The 15,825-nt window shown below is 41.6% G+C and overlaps 1 protein-coding gene across 4 annotated transcripts in view; it reads right to left on the reverse strand.

The window, feature by feature from the left end:
• The window catches only part of HPCAL1 (hippocalcin like 1), an 86,081-nt gene extending 71,166 nt beyond the window's left edge, over positions 1 to 14,915 (reverse strand). For 3 of the 4 annotated variants that reach the window (XM_007423602.4, XM_025163641.2, XM_088136184.1), the window contains exon 1: positions 14,235 to 14,665. The gene's annotated coding sequence lies outside the window, so the exon portion shown is untranslated. Of the gene's footprint in view, positions 1 to 14,234; positions 14,666 to 14,792 lie in introns of those variants that run through there. The other variant, XM_025163640.2, reaches the window with a different exon arrangement.
• Between the last annotated feature and the right edge of the window lie 910 nt (positions 14,916 to 15,825).

A 15,825-nucleotide genomic window follows, 5' to 3' on the forward strand; every position in this document is an offset into this window, starting at 1 on the left:
GCACGACTTATCTAGACTGAACTGCAGGTATCTAAATGGGAGGTGAATAAAACAGCGATCACTGTGAACATATCTAGTTATAAACACACTTTTCATTTCCATAGTTCACTTAGAAATGGCAAAAATCCCTCAAATTATTCCTGAGTGTAACTGGCAAAGATAACTTGGTGTCCTTTACATATTCTGGGCGTTAGCTCCTATAATCTTTAACAGCCATACTGAGTAGGGCTAACGGGAAGCACGGAACAAAACACTAGGAGAGTTCCAGGTTGCACATTTGCTTTAGTGGCCTATCACAATAGCATCAGAGATGCCATCATCTCTGGAAAATGGCTGAAGAGCTCTTATACTTCCCTAACCTGACACATGGGAACTTTGCCCCTGCAAAAACCCACTCCGGTTTATGACTAGGTTGCTACCAGTGCTAAACAAGGACTGAAGTGATGGACCATCTTCAAAAGCTCAAGGAATACTGGACTAAGGTGCTCCAACTTGTCACATCAGTGAGAATGACAATAGGGCCTGATATTCTGGATGAGCTCTGAAATGCTGACTCCCTTAATTAAAAACAGTTTTGTTCAAATCCAGCATGGTGCAGGAAATCTATAAATTGAGGAGGAAACAACTTCCACTTGAAGAAAGGGAGAATGAGAACATCTATTTAGGAAAATTCAAATGAACTGTAAACACATGCAGAAGTGTTTTAATGAAAATTCACTAGCCAGTCACCACACTGGCAATGAGAATCCACAATTTTGAACATCTATGTGGTAGTTTACAGTAAATCCTTCATTATAAATTTTTTCTTCCAGATGTGAACAATATAGAACGCAGATTGGTTGACACAAGAACCCAAGAAGCATAACGTTTAGGAGAGCCACATAAAAAATGTATAAAGGCCCGGCTGACCTTCTGCAAGGGCCTGAAAAACTGGTTTTCCCCCCGGGCAATGGGCTAGAGCGCTGGATGAACCCATCTAGAAATTATAAGACTTGAATTGAACATGCTATGGTTGGCCTCAGTTGTTCTGTATTGGGTGGTTGTGTGTTTGTTTTTAGTGCCTTTGTTTTTATGCATCTAATTTTATGCATCTAACTAATTGTAAGCTGCCCAGAGTTGCCACCAAAAGTTGGGTGCCATAAAAATCATACAAATAAATAAATTTAAATAAAGGAAATAAAAAAGCCAAATGGCACACTTCAGAATACGAAGTGCCCTGTCTATGGAGGTTTATAGTGGATGAAATGAGTAAGCAGGGCTGGCACAAGGTTTACCAAGATGTGTTTTGACCAGTCTGAAGAAAAACTATTTTTGCTCCAAGCTTTACTTTCCATTACCTTCAACTACCATTCTTCCTATTGTAATAGCAGCCAAAATATCAAATGCCAGCTTCTTGAGATCTGGCTTAATTTATTATTTCATGGTTATAGGATACTTACCTGTACAATTTTCAAAATAAAATAAAAATAATGAAATAAATGCTATACAAATTTGTTTTTTGGGGGGGGGAAATGACTTGGTCTTTTGGATTCTGCCTGTTCACATACCCTTCCCCATCCATGTTTTTCTTTTGTAGTATCTGTGGTAAAAGCTGTAATCCCAAACATGCATTCTTAGTTTAAACAAATCCCATTTATATGGAGATTTCTCCAAAGGGGCTATGGATCAGAGTAAGACTCTGGCAGCTCTATGAATTTTCCCAAAACAGCCATGAACTGGGTCAAACAGTCTTCCAACTTTTCTCATACTGAAATATTTATATATGTCATTTAACTCACTGAGTTAAGTTGCTGTAAAATGTTCCAGGCCACCGGGACAGTTGCTGCTTAAGGGTGCCAAACAGCATGACAAATTATTCTGATTTTAAACCATGTAATTAACCTTTTAAAAGACCAAATGTTTTAACATGGATATTATGTTATAAATATTATATTTTCAAAATTAGCCAATATTAACTTAGTATTATCCTGTTTTCTATTACCTGCCCAACATTCAGTTGGCCATGGAAATGGTCAGTTTCAAGAATAAGGTCTACAAATGTTTTTAATGCTTACCTGAAATAAGCAATGTTCCTACAAATGAGGAGAAGTGCTTAAAGTGACACAGTGTAATTCTAAGAACAACTTTGGAGATGGCAAATTTTATACACATTGAGAAAAAAGAAACTGCATCTCCACAATACATAATCTAATAACAACTTGGACATCAAAGATGTTTCAGACTATCGGCTCCCAGTGCTAGCCAAGGGGGTGAATCTCCATCTGTTGTGATGGAATGTGAGGGTGGCCTTGGAAGACGGGGAAAGAGATGCCACCTAGGGAACAATCAGATAAAAGAAAAAGGGTAATGGTCCAAGAAAGAAATTTAAGAAAGACCTGCCCTAACTACTCAGGCAGTAAATAGGGAGGGTGGGAGATATGTGCTTTCAGACTTGCAATGTTCTGTTAATGTAGCCTTACAATAAAGTAGAATTAGTTCATCTAGTCTTGTTTCCTGTCTGGTTTACCTGGGAGGGCTAACATCTGTTTCCTTTGGCCCATCCACCTCAACGTCATCAGGCATGGCCAGGACCACCCAGAAGGAAAAGCCAAACATGGGTAACCCACAGCCAGCCTCTGCTCCCTAGCTCTGTTATGCAGCCAAAGATTATGCTGCTCAAAGTTGGCAGCAAGAACACCAATTTGTCATCAGGTGATTTTTCACCTTGTTTTGCCTCCCAAAGATGCAAAAAAAAAAAAATTTAAAAAAAATGCAACACTTAATGCAACAATCTGCTCCCTGCATTCCAGAAAAAAAGAATTAACAATTTTGACCCTTTTCATTATGATGTCATCCAATGTATTTCTTTCAGCCCTTGGAGGACAAAAATCAATTTAAAGATAACGAACAGAAAAACAGTCATCTGCCCCATGCTTTTAACTATGTTGGATAAACCATTACTGGCTGGGTCATTACTACATACTGAGTAATGAACCATGTGTATAAGCCACAATGCTTGGGTTTATGTATCATGATAATTTAATATGCAATATATCACAGGTTGGCTAGGTGCGATATGCAAAACTTGTCTTATGTTTCAGACAAGGACAACTTTCCCCAGTCTTACTGGAGTTGCTATGCACTGAACCTGGGACTGTCCTCGTATAACACATGTGTATTACCAGTGCCCCTCCTTGAGAGATAATACCATTCATGCATAGAAGACACTCATGCACACATGCAGAAGATAAATTTCAGTAGATTCTTCTTACATACCTGCATGCAAATGTCTCTTTCAAATGTTAAAATAAAACTGATGGTTGTACAATGGGATCTAGAGATTATTCCTTTTTTGCAGTGCATGCAGACACTTAGAAACTGAGTAAAGATCAGTAGAAGAGGAATGGAGAGAGATGAAACAAGCTAAGGAAGTCTCCTATTCATGCACGATAGGCAAAAATAACATTTAGAAAACATGAGGGGGGCATATTTGTGTTTTTCCTTAAAAAAAAAAAAAGCAATTTTCTGTAAAAGGGCATGCAAAACAAGTGGGTAGGGCTGGCCTGAATTCCTACTGACCTGATCTTCCCACTCGCCCTGGCAGACTGCGGTAGTAGACAAATCATAAAATATTATTGCCAGAAATAGTTGTATGTACCCTAAATAGCAAACAAACCTAGTGCCCTTGTGATACACGACTGGAAGGCAGCCAATCAGTGAGCACTGGACCATGTTCTGCTGTTCCAACAATCTGGTTTAGAGATGAATAAGTTTTTACACGCTTATCCATTTGGGAGACGGGCTAAAGAAAACCCACGATGTGTTTTCTTCGACTCAGAGGAGGGAAAGGAAAAAGGTTACGCTGTGAAAATGTACTATATGAAGCTTTTCAGTAAGATTTTGGTGATCTTTCCACTATTCAGTATTTTTCCCCCAAGGAGATGGGAAAGAGGCAGAAAAAAGCATCTCTGTTTCCCAAATACGTACGCAACGTTTTGTTTTGTTTTGTTTTTACTTCAAAAAAATGTATTGATGTCTCCTTTTTAAAACGGATACCAATACTAGTTTCAGTTGGGACAAATAGGAAAAACAAGACCAATCTAAAGAATACAGCATAAGTCAACTTCTGCGTCATATTTTCATATTAAGCCACCATGAGCACAGTGAAACTTATTTCTCATTCAACGGAGGATTACATGATAAACATAGTTGCAACTGGTCATCCAAGGTCCGATGAGTAATAACGGCCATACACCAGAGCTTCTTCTGTTGGAAGAGTGGCGTGGTGTTCTGGATTTGAGGGAGATATTAGTTTCTCCCCTGTCATGGTCAGATCACTCCCTGATGAGCCTCCAGTTCTCTGCCATCAACCCCCATCACAAGGAGGCTGGACTTATTAGATCAGTCTGGCCCAGGCAACTAATGAACCCAAGTGGGTTCCAGAGGGAGCTTGGGGTTGTTCCGGAAGGTCTGCTGCATGGTCCAACTGAAGCTTTGGCGGCTGCCTGGGATGAGAGGGTTTGGATTGGATTGTGCCTGAGCAGCCTCTTCACACCCATGGATCCTGGAACTCTCGGTGGTTTACGGAAGAGCTGAGGGAGATGAAGTGGGTGAAGAGATGCCCAGAGTGCCACTGGCAGACAACAAGGATCGAACCCAACTGAACACGGGCTAGAACTGCTGTTAGAGCCTACCTCATGACTGTAAGGGTGGTGAAATGTAATTATTTGTCTGCCTTTATTGCATTCACAGTTAGCTGCTCAGCAGCCCTATTTTGGGTAAGCCGGACCCTCCCTCTGAAGGGAGTAACTCTGAGGTTTACCTACAGAGCTGCTGTGAGGAATATGCTAGGCATCTGATAGATAAACTCGCTCAGATTTGCTCTGCTTTGGACTTTGGCCTTGAAGCATGGCCAATGAAGGCTACAGGGGTTTAAGTCTTGCATTGTTATCTGGGAAGAGTTTGATCCTGTTGAGACTGAGGAAGCAGCCAGTGTTCTTGTAGCTCTTAGTTCAGCCACCTCTGTATTAGATCAATGTCTCTCTTGGCTGGTCAAGGCTGCCCGGGAGGGGATGTGTGATTGGATTTTGGTGGTGGTTAATTCTCCCTTGGGGGAGGTGGTGGTTCTGCTGGCTCTCAAGGAAGAGGTGGTGCGTCCCCTTCTCAAGGGGCCATTGCTCAACCCAACCAGTCTGGACAGTTTTCATCCAGTTTCCAACCTTTCCTTTTTAGCTAAGGTTGTACAAAAGGTGGATGCACTGCAACTTCAAAGGAAGTTGGATGGAATGGACCTCTTTCAGTCAGGATTCAGGGCAGGGTATGGGGCAGAAACAGAACTGATCGCATTCTTGGATCACCTGTAGTGGGAGCGGGATAGGGGCAGTGCATTCATCCCAGCTCTTCTTGACCTCTCAGTGGCTTTCAATAACATTGATCATGGTATCCTTCTGGACTGGCTCCAGAAGTTGGGGGTGGATGGCACTGTGCTGTGTTGGCTTTCCTCTTTCCTCTGGGGCCAGTTCCAGTTGACATTGATAGGAGGAAGAGGTCTAGTCTGCAGTCCCTTACTTTGTGGGTTGCTGCAGGGCTTGGTCCTTTCTCTCCTCCTGTTAAACATCTACATGAGACAGCTTGGCATGAGGTGTCACCAGTGTGCTGATGATACCCATCTTTATATCTCTACCCCAAGCTGCCTGAGTAATACTGTGGACATCCTGTCCCAATGTCGAGAGGTTGTGGGGGCCTGGATGGGGTGTAACAGGCTTCAGCTCAACCCAAGCAAGACTGAGTGGCTCTCGGTGTTTGGACTTTCTGATGCCAGAGACCTTCCATCACTCTGGGCTCTGGGTCTTGGATGAGGTGGCATTGCCTCAGGCAGACCCAATGTGCAATCTGGGGGTGCTCCAGGACTCATGGCTCCTGCTCAAACAGGAGGTGGTAGTTGTAACTAGGAGGGCCTTTGCACACCTTCAAGTTGTATGCCAGTTGTGCCTGTTCCTGGACCGAGAGACCCTGCTCACTGCCACTCATGCCCTTGTGACCTTCTATCTGGACTACTGCAATGTGCTTTACATGGGGGTACCCTTGAAGAGCATTTGAAAGAATGTGGCAGCACGGATAGTAAATGGCGTTGGTTATTCAGCTCATGTAACACCACTAGACTGTGAGCTATATTGGTTGCCAGTGTGCTTCCGGGTGTAATTCAAGGTGCTATATTGATACTATATCAATTTGCACAATTCAAATCATTCTGTATCTAGCCGTACATTTTATATACATATTGGGTATCCCAGGAATGCACAGAAGATGTTGAAGATTTGTCTTAATAGGCTTGGTCCATACTGGAGAAATCTGGCTGTAAATAAAAGGATGGGAAAGGCAGCCACAGTACAGTTACAGTATTTAGTGGGAGCAGACCAATCTAGATGTGACATTATTTAATTCAGGGTTAATTTCCCACCCATCCCCACCTCCATTCACAAATGATTTGATGGGATGATCCTTCACAACACAACAATATATTTGCCATATATAAAGCAAGGATTATTAATAACTGAAAATTAGTTCTAGGTAACGCTATTAATTAGTGAAAAGTTGTTTAAAGAATAGAAACTAAATTATGAAGAGCTGAGCCAAATTAAGGCTGACTGCAGAGATTAAAGGAGCTAGAAATTACCAGAATTGTGTTCCCACATACAAACAGGGCCTCCACCATAGGGAAATTCTACATAGCCCACGATTATAAAGCTGAAAAAAGATGAGCATATACCTATATGACAAATGCATTTGTAAATAGAGTACCATCATTCAACAGCCAAGCAAACTAACAAAAAATTATGTAAACGCCAGCTGACTTTACACCCACACACATATCTGATTTTTGGCTCGCATAAACTTTCTCCTCTCCCTCCCTCTCTGGCTGCTAACAGTTCTAAAATCAAGTTTACACAACACACATGCCAAAAATCTAAGGCATGGGCAAAATGTATTTCCTTATCCCAGCTACTTCATCAATCTTTCTTTAAAAAAGAAAAGTGGAATTTGTCTTTTGACAGAACTCTAGCAGTCCACATGAGAACTTAAACAAGCCAAGATCACTTACCACAAAGGAAGGTTGTTTATTAAAAGCAGCAAGTATTCTGTATAGCTTATCTGCGCAGAGACTTTAGCAGGATGTACAAATCTTATACAATTCACACACAATAATATCTATGGAGCAGCCTGGTAGAATCTTAAGGATAGTTTTGATGATAGAATCCTGATGGAAGAATGCTATACTGTACTATCTCCTTTCCAGCCATTTCCCACAGCTGAAATGTAACACTGAAGCCAAAAGGCAAGGAACTCCTGTAGTGCTACGCCTTGTCTTGTTGTGTGGGTTGGGGGAACAAGAGAATTCAGTTCAGATGCTGAACCATTACTAGTAAGATAAAAACTAAACACTGTTTAGTACTTTGATAGGTTTGTTCTTTAATCCTGTATTCATTCTCTCTTGCCACAAACAAGTTATCTACAGCTGCTTTATAAATATTTATTTGAATTTAATCCCCCCTTATATAATGTTCATTAATACAAAATATACATTAACAGTTCAAATGCATGGGGACAACCAATGTTGATCATAATGCAATTTTTAAAGCAAAGCATCAGGTTTTTTGACATCTTTCGTATACTGCACAACATGAATGAAGGGACTATAGGACTATCATGTAAGTCTTTCTCTTTCCCATCTAGTCAGAGTTACTCCCTTTGTACCTGTAAAATGATGTATGAATCTTATGATTCATATATGCACCCTTGCAGCAGGATATCCTGTAAGAAGAAAAACACTTCCATTTCTACCTCTATGAAAGGGGCCCCAGTTTTGTCCAATTTTTATTGGTTCAATAAAAATATGAAGGATTACAACTTATATATTAACTTGTATCTCTGGTATCACTGGGGGACCAAGAAATGTGTGAGTAGACCATATCAGTCTTGATCTGCTTCTCAGTTGCTTAGGGATTTCTTAATTTCATATTTTATCATTCACATTCAAAATAACAAAACATTATTGCTATTGATAGAATGCAATTCCTTTCCTTTGCCACATTAGTACATCCTTGTCCATAGTTTGGTACTTGAATTGTTCCCACAGTTAACAGCTACAGTAAGCAAAATATGGGAAGCATGGAGATAATTTCTCTGATTTAGGAAGCACTTTCTTTATTAAAGAGAATGTTCTTAGTTGCTCCTTATGTAAACAGAGTCTAGCACAAGCATTAGTAGTGGGAACTCTTAAGACAGCACTCTGATCCTCATATTGTTTGATTTCCCTTTACTTAACTGAACTTACTAAGGAGGCTATTCATTCTTTTTGATCATCTGACGTAAAAATACCCCAATTTCAATTATTCTAGCACATCACTTGTGTAAGTTTCCATGTGGTTTGAGTGTAGTTAAAACAATGTTATTTGCCCATCAGCCAGTCCCAATTATTCGTACATAAAAATTCCTCTGATAGAAACATACTTCAACTGAAGGGTTCTCCATTGGATTGGTGGCCCATTTGGAAGATTGAGAATTTCCACTGCCATCACTGAAGAATTAGCAATTTATCCCAAATCCCAAGCAGATCGCAGATTGAGCCTTAAAACATAAACCATTGTTTGAATCTACTGTTCTCTTTTTTGTTTAGGATTACCACACACTCCCACTGATTCACTAGAGTCATCATTTCTCCCTTTCGGGATTACACCCCAAATCACACACATGTATCAGAGCTGGACCCACACAGCCTTTCAACATTCTCAAAAATCTGTGGCAGAGGAATTGGTGGACAATTTTGCTGAATTTCTCAAGGGCAGGATTTGTGTTTATAAGGATGCCTCTACTTTTGAAGCTGTTTCACCTAAATTCATCAAAACCATACTCCAGGTCCCTCATACCTCCATCACCCTGACATTTTATACTTCTTGGAAAGAAGCTTTAAACCAAAATGTTTTTTGCCAAGCTGAATGAAAATTGATGGTGGGGGGGAGGCGAGATATTTTTGCTGCCAGGTATGAATTAAACCTACCATTCCATTAACAAGGGTTTTCAGACTGGGGGTTGTAAGCACAAGCAGGGGTGGGATGTGGGGTGGAGATGAACAGATCTGAAGGGAATTACAAAATGGGCGGGGGAGGGAGGTAACTATGCAGGCAGGGTTGCTACCAGGACAAGCACTTACACAGCCTGAATGAGCCCTTCACTGGATAGTCTGGCAGGGTTCTGGCAGGGATCCAACCCCAAGTGCCTGTGGTGTGCATGACAGAGGTTGATTGCTATCCAACTGGGAGAGGAGGTCTGAAAGTGGTGGTGCAAGGATCTTGTCCTAGGCATGCGTGGTATGCCACCTAGGGCTGGATAGTTGTTCGAGTTCACTCTTGCTCTGGCTGGATGAACCAGAAATAGAGTTGAGATTTTCTGTAGTTGTTTCTATGGAGAACAAATACCAATCCAAGATAAAGGGGGGAGAGGGGGGAGGCAGCAAGGGTGGCTGTCTCAAAGGTGGGGTGCAGATTTCAGGGATTATACATGGCTGGGCAGGCTCATCTTTCTCACTAAAGGACACGGCTTTGTAGTTAGATGTTTGTTTCCACTGAAAAAAAATAATTTGGCGGTGAAGTCCAGGTTCTACTACTGTATTGTTTCCTTTGCTATGTAAATTGAAATTTGATTATGGAGGTTGGGTGGTATGTTGACTCTTGTCCAACCTTAGTCCCAAGGAAACCATTAGTTTAGGTCAGGGGAGAGATCATAGGGGTTCATTTGTCATTTTGGGGGGTTGTTATGATATAAAGTTCGCAAAGCCTTGTATAACTATATAGTCTCCAAACAACTGATCAGCTAGCTTGCTTGCCTTTGAGAAGGGTCACTGTCATGAATGCAACCTCTGCCTTTAATTTGCCATCCCTAACAACTGCTGTTGTTTCCCCCTTCCTGTCAAGTTAATCCTCCTGGTTTCCTTCATTCTTTCCACTGTTCACAGTCCTATTCTATTTTGCCCACTTTATCCTCTTCATTCATGCCTAGTTCTATATCCCCAATCCTGATCTGCCCACTTTCATACTCCATCCTACAGAACTGTACTGCTTCCTGTTTTAACCATATGTGAGCTCATCACCTGTTCTCTCCAGAGTCATCCCCTCAATTCTTTCCCTATTGCCTCCTGAGGAGGAAACAGCTATGGGATTAATCTCTTCCTCCTCCTCTTTTTTTTTTTTTTTTTTAATCACAGGACTAGGAATTTGTCAAAGCAAAGTAAGGATATCTTTAGTTCATATGAAAGTAACTGGGTCTTAAGAGGCCCAGAGACTTTCTGTGGAATAAAAATGGCAGGCTGTTCCTAAAAACCATTTGTTCCACTTTTGAATAAAATAATAAAATAAATCATTGGCACTTTGTAGGCACTGAGGAGATGCCCATAAGACTGCCTGCCCTATGCCACTTGCACATCACTGGACACATAAATAAGAGAGGATGATATATGTATTTTCACTAAAGCAACTAACTACTCTTTCAAGGAACTTTTAATTATATTCAGCTATGCCTAGCTATGTCTCTTTACTTTCCTCAAAACACATCTGTTTATAAGGTTATATAAGCCATGATTTGCCTAGCAGATCAGGTACTACACTAACTAAAAGTTGGAACTCCTCTGGTTATTTTCTCTAGAACATAAATCAATGGAGCCCAGAAATTTTAATTTTTGTCTAGATAAGGAAGTGCTGTTTTAGGAATCATAGATCAGACTTTGGCCATTCAGTTGCCTATAAATTTGCAGGCATCACCTTTCTAATTATAAGGCATACAGAGTATTCTATTAGAAACTACATGCCCTAGATAGAATACTACTCCAGGGGAATAAATGTATTTCTCAGATTAAAAAGCTGATTTACTGTACTTCCAAACACAAATTTAACACACTAATTAATTCAGAAATTATGAAGGACAACATTCAGCAAAATTAGGGATTACTAAATTTACAAATCTTGTATTTTGGATATAAGCAGTGCTTCAAGTGATCTAATTTCCCAAAGAACAATTTTTAGCATTAACTTTTTTCAGAGAATGGAGAAGAAAAGCATCCCTTTCCTTTTGCTATATAGAAGAGCTCATGAGCAAGGTAGGTAGAAATTAAAGAGTTAATTTCTATATACCTTGTTAAAAAGAAAAATGTACACTAAGCTGGTGGAGCAAACTATTATCTTACACATTTGTTTCTTTAAAAAATGAAAAGTGAATTCCCCAAATTTATATAAAGCGTATAATGGCCATTAATAATTGGTTGGTTTCTGCTTGCAGTAATTTTTTTTCATGATTGAAAAATAGGCAGTTCAGACATCAGAAGTGGCCAACATCAGCTTATTAATACAATCAACCTGAGCAAGAAATAAATGATTACTTGCTACTCTACTATGAATAATGTATCATCCCTTCTCACTACCTTATGTGCTATGAAAGGATATATATTTCTGATATGTATTGTATGACAGAATAGATTTGAGATTAAATAATTTATTTTGTAGTAGAAACTAAAGAAACAAGAATTGATTTTCAGTCTCATTCCCAATGCAATTACGATACACAGTCTGGTACATAATACAAAAAGAACCACATGTAAGAACATTTTTAAAGATACATAAATTCTGCAAACTGGATTTTAAGTGGAATTTTGTGTTCAATTAAATTCTCTAAAGCCTACAGACTTCAGTGGGAATAAGTGCGTAGAGTTGGATGCAGAATTAAAAATGTATAACCTTTACAAAAGGAACAGTATTTATAAGACTATAAAATCACTTTAAAAATAAAATCTTATGCACGACTGTTTAGAGGGTCTGTTGAATTCAATGGCGCTTTCACCTCATAATAAATTTTAAAAGATCTGGGCTCATCTTTATCACATTAATAAGTCTGTGGTGCACAATGTTGATTTCTGCTTCAATCTACCGAAAAATATAACCTAAGCAAAGTCTTCTTTTCTAGAATACTCCTTGTATCAACTAAATAATTTATCTTTCAGTGGAAAAGGTCTAGTCATTCTAAAATGTGCCTAAGTCAGAGCAAATAAGCACCACAACCATTAAATACAAAGAACATTAAATCAATGCATTAAAAAAAAAGTCTTAAATCAGAGACTTGTTTTTCCTTCATGCTTTATAAGGATCAATGAAACTATACAGAATGTGTATGTGACAAGTCCCTTCCAGAAGGGATTTACAGTGTATAGTATTCTATCTTGACTGGGACTGACTAGGTGTACAGAAAAAGAGTAAAAATAGGGATCAGCACATCGTATAATAACTGAGCAACAGCCAAGTTTTAGTTCAAAATGCATAAACTTATAAAAGAATGGAGGAATGTTCTTGCTTGTTATTTGAAACCTTTCCGAGTGGTGTATGTCCAAGCAATCTAGAATATTAAAAAAAAATGCAAGGACAATATGCATTGACTGGGGAAAGCAGACCAGTAAGCAGGGCACTTCAAAGTCATAGCAGATTAACTATTATCACAAGTTTTTTTTCTTTTTTTTCTCTTCAGTGGCAATAGAAACCACTGAATGGACATTAGGAAGAACTTATGCAAAACAACAACAATTTACAAACAATTCCTAATTTTAAGTACAGGCTTCAGCTCTTCACTAGAGGAGCAATGTGTCAATGTAATGACTGAAGCATGAATCTTTTCACCAGTCCATTTCATTGCAAGAAGCATTTATTTGCCTGGCGGCTTCTTCTGGTAAGATTTCACAGCTGAACTCTATATTAATGCCACAATCCTGCGCACATTGATTTGAGAACAAGCTCTGTTGACCTCAGTGGGATTCACTTCGGAATAAGCGGAGCTCCAGGCTTTATGGCTTCAATCCTAAGCAATGTGTCCAACTCTGCTCTACTGAAATTAATGCTGCCAATAAGCAGTGGTGGTGCTTAAGCTACAAACAGTAGGAAGCACTCAGAATGTAACATTTCAAATGCTGGCAGGTAAACCTCTGGCGTGCAGTTGGTTATTATGCTGAAAACCATCTGAAAAGAGCAAGTGAACTTTATATGTCATCCCTCAAGAAGCTACAATTGCCAAAAATTATTCCAGAAGTTTATTGTCTCAGTAACCTATCTACCCAATTTAGATAGGAAACATTTTCCCTAAAGGGTGCTTTAAAATCTCCAAGATGAAGTAGAGATGTATAAAGTGCTTTCTTTTAAATGATACAAATCTGGATAATCAGATTTCCCCTCGGAAGAGAAAATTATGACTGAGAAATGAAGAACCCAAGTTTTGACAGAGTAATATGGAGAAAAGCAGTGAGACACTTTAAGTTGGCAACAGCTTAATATTTATACATTTGTTCATGCAGAGTCAAATATTAACTGCTCTTAACACAAGACCTGTGGGCTACAAATAACTTTCATATTCTTTTACTGTACAGGAGAACGTGTTTACTCATAAAGAAGCTAAGAGGCTCAAGAATAAGCTTACTACTTTTGACTGCGTAAATTAAGGGACTGTTAACATGTATATATATATATATATGGGGGGGAAGGAGAAGCAAACATTTTGAGAAGGCTTAATTAGAATAGACATTTGTCTCCAGCTGGACAAGTTCTCTGGCATGAAAGGAAGTTGTAGTTTGCTTAAACAAACGAATCACAACATAACACTCCCCACCGCAACCCAAAAGACAGTCCACAACACTTCTGCAAAATGAATGAATAAGTTGTGGCATTCGTGACGATTTAACGTTGTGGGCTGGAACCCGCCGCGCAAAAATAATTCGTAAGATCTTCCAACTCGCCACATTTCTATAGCAAGGCCAGCTTGCAAACACACAACGCATCTCGCTACGCCGTAGTCAACCCCGACGCCTACCTACTGCTTGGAAATTTTTATTTGTGTGTGTGTGTGTGTGTGTGTGTGTGTGTGAGAGAGAGAGAGAGAGAGAGAGAGAGAGAGAAGGGAGAAAGGGGCATCCGCAAAAACCAGGGTTTCAGAATCCTGGCTTGTTGTTTAGAACCCTCAACTCTGGCTTGATCCTGTTAAGCAGCTGTTTATGTTCCAGGAGTCCATTCAAGAACTCTCTTAGCGAGATACCAGCTTGTTTGAGAGGTGCGACGAGGGAAGAAGAAAAGATGAAAATAATAAGCCCGAGAGAGTGAGAAACGGAGTGTGGGGAACGCTGGAATAAGTCCCCCGAGGCCACCCCCACCAGCTGTGCCTCCAAGTTCCCTTACCAGGCTCCCGGGCTGCGCGCTCGTCCTTCTCCCGCTCGCACAGGACCCTCTGCGGGATCGCCGGCGACAGACGACTCAGCCTTTTGCTGGCGTGCCGCTCCCTCGCAGGAGCAACCGCTCCGCTTCGACGCCGGCGAGGCAGCAAAGCGGGGGACAGCGGGAAGGGCGAGAAGCAGCCCAAGAGGAAGCCAGCTGCGGAGTCACACAGGCAGTAGGAGGGGGAGGGAGCGGGGAGAAAAAGAGGGAGCGGAGAGAGAGAGAGAGAGAGAGAGAGAGAAGTTTTCAGCCGAGCAGCGCAAGCTCCTCGGGTGCCTATGACGGGCCGCGCTCAGTGCCCCATCAGCGCGCGCGCACCGCCCCGGGCCCTCAGGAAGCGCTCCTAGCGGAACAACCTCCGCGCAGGTTTACGGTCGCAGCAGAAAGAAGCCGCGCTCAACCCGCTGCCAGCGCAGAATGGATCGGAGGCTGGACCAAGCCCGCCAGGGAAGGGGTGGCCGTTCAGAGAAGAGACTCCAAACTTCTGCACAGCCGCTCCTCCCTTGCTTCCCCGTTTCTCACCTGGCCGCCTTGGGTCTTCTGCACGGGCAGGCGTCCCACGGCTTGCAGGAAGAGGAAAGGTGCCTCTCTCAAGCAACCGGGCATGGCTGGGAAGGACTTAGCGCCTCCCGTAGCAGTGCCACACTTGGTATATCCCTCTATGCCCCCCCCCTCCACACAACACACACACACACACGCACACACCGCACGCTGCTTTGCCTAAAGCAGCCAGGAAGTTACCAGGAAGTCCTGAAGTAACAAAGTGCGCTACAGTACTGCTGCTGCTTAACTGGCTGGGGGAAGAGGGTTTAGCTCTTGCCTGCGGAAAATAAAATCGCAGGAGAAAGCGGCCGAGCCGGGAAGAATGGAGGATCGCCACACACCTTCGAATAATGCTCTTCCCGCAGTTTTCCCCTCCGATCGTGCAAACGGAAACGCTGCCCTGAACCAGTGGTTGCGATTCTGGGAAGGTCGTCTGTTCCACCTACGCGTGTAAGATTTCTCACCCGTTAGTGCTGTTTGCAATCGTTCGTATTCCTTTCGGGGCTTCGCGTTTTCTTTTCCACAAACTACTGGCCCTTTCCTCACTAAGTGTTTACGCGGCCGCCAGAGAGCCTTGGCAAGCAGTATTCCCTCTCACCCCAGGGCGCTGGGCGAGTCTCTGGCTCAGAAGTGAAGCAGCCTTAGCGCAGATCCTTCATGCTCCCGAAAAGAGTGAAGGGTCCTTTCACAGCGACCAGATAGCCACTTACGAATGTGACCAGAGGTGTAGCCGTCCTTCTTCCCTTATGTCACTGAGGAGACCCTGATCTGAAAATATTGGCATTCAATCCATGACAAGTCCCTCTGAATACAGGGTGGCGGTGGTAATCCAGACCAGGGTTTTTCAGAAGGTGGGTTCTGGGAGAACTTGATGGGGTTCCATAAGAACTAAAGGGGGGAGGTCCTGTAAATGCAACCAATTTTCTGTCACTAGAGCTTTGCCTCTTGGTCAGGGGTTCTGGGATTTTTTTTTTTTTAATTCACAAGTTCCACAGCCTGAAAATTTTTGAAC

This window comes from Python bivittatus, unplaced genomic scaffold (genome assembly GCF_059951505.1).
Source record: "Python bivittatus isolate LINGU-HERP-01145 unplaced genomic scaffold, Pbiv_v1 ctg000020_np1212, whole genome shotgun sequence".
NCBI classification, from domain to species: Eukaryota; Metazoa; Chordata; class Lepidosauria; order Squamata; family Pythonidae; genus Python; species Python bivittatus.